The sequence below is a fragment of the Octodon degus genome, unplaced genomic scaffold (assembly GCF_000260255.1).
Source record: "Octodon degus isolate 3935 unplaced genomic scaffold, OctDeg1.0 scaffold00224, whole genome shotgun sequence".
In the NCBI taxonomy this organism is placed as follows: domain Eukaryota; kingdom Metazoa; phylum Chordata; class Mammalia; order Rodentia; family Octodontidae; genus Octodon; species Octodon degus.
The window spans coordinates 724,298-725,399 of record NW_004524800.1 but is presented as its reverse complement, the minus strand read 5'-3'; positions in this window follow the sequence as shown (position 1 = coordinate 725,399).

Below are 1,102 nucleotides of genomic sequence, written 5' to 3'. Positions count from 1 at the left end.
TTTCTCTTTCTCTCTCTCTATTTCTCTTTCTCTCTTTCTCTCTGTTTCTCTGTTTCTTCTTACATTTCATGCTGGCTTTGAACCATGTAGCCCATACTGATGTCAAACTAGAGGCATTACTCCTGCCTTAGCCTGATAACTTCTGGGATTCTAGGTGCTCAATAACAGACTTAGCCAAGGATATCCTATTTTCTAAAGGTTCTTGAACTCATCAATATTTTAAGCATGACTATTTCTAAGTAAAATTTTGTCCATCTTCAACATAAATATAGTACACAAGGTCATGCATCTATAATCTACATAGACATGCCAGGAGAATATTCTACAAATCTAGTCCCCTTTATTTTTTCCATAATTTTATTGAGAAATAAATAGCAATGAGACAGTTTCAAATCAAATGGGTAGGACAGTTTCAATAATTAAAACATTGCATACTGTCTTCCTACTGGTTATTTGTTGTACAAGATGCAGGCATGATATTCTATTTACAAACAATATTAGAACATATCTTTAGAAGAAGTTGTAAATTCTTTTACTGCAGTATTTTTTTCAGATTGGGTTTGTTCCTGTAGTTGGTTCTATATTTTAGATGCTATGAGTTCTGAGAATTCTTTTTTTATTTCAGAAAAGAATTTTGCTCTGAGTTTCTCTATAACTTTCTGCTGATGCTTATTTACTATCAACACTCCTAAATCATACATTTGAGCTGAGCTAGTGTCCTCTGCACTTGTTCTGGGTGGGCACTGGGTTTCCTCCATATGTTTCTGCATTTGATTCTTTACTGCAGGTGTTATTAATTCAGGGATATCCTTTTTCATTTCCAATCTGAGTTCCTCTATGCATTTCTGCAGCTGTTTCTTTATTTCAGAAAGCCGTTGATTCATTGCTTTCAGCTGTGTGATTCCCAATTTGTTCTGTGTTAGTGTCCTCTGCACTTGCTATGGGTGGGCTTGGATATATGTGTGCCTATGTTTATAGCAGCACAATTTGTGATAGCCAAATATTAGAAACAACCAAGATGCCCATCACCTGAGGAATGATTGAAAAAGATGTGGTATTTTTACACAATGGAGTATTATTCAGCTATTAAGAATGATAAACT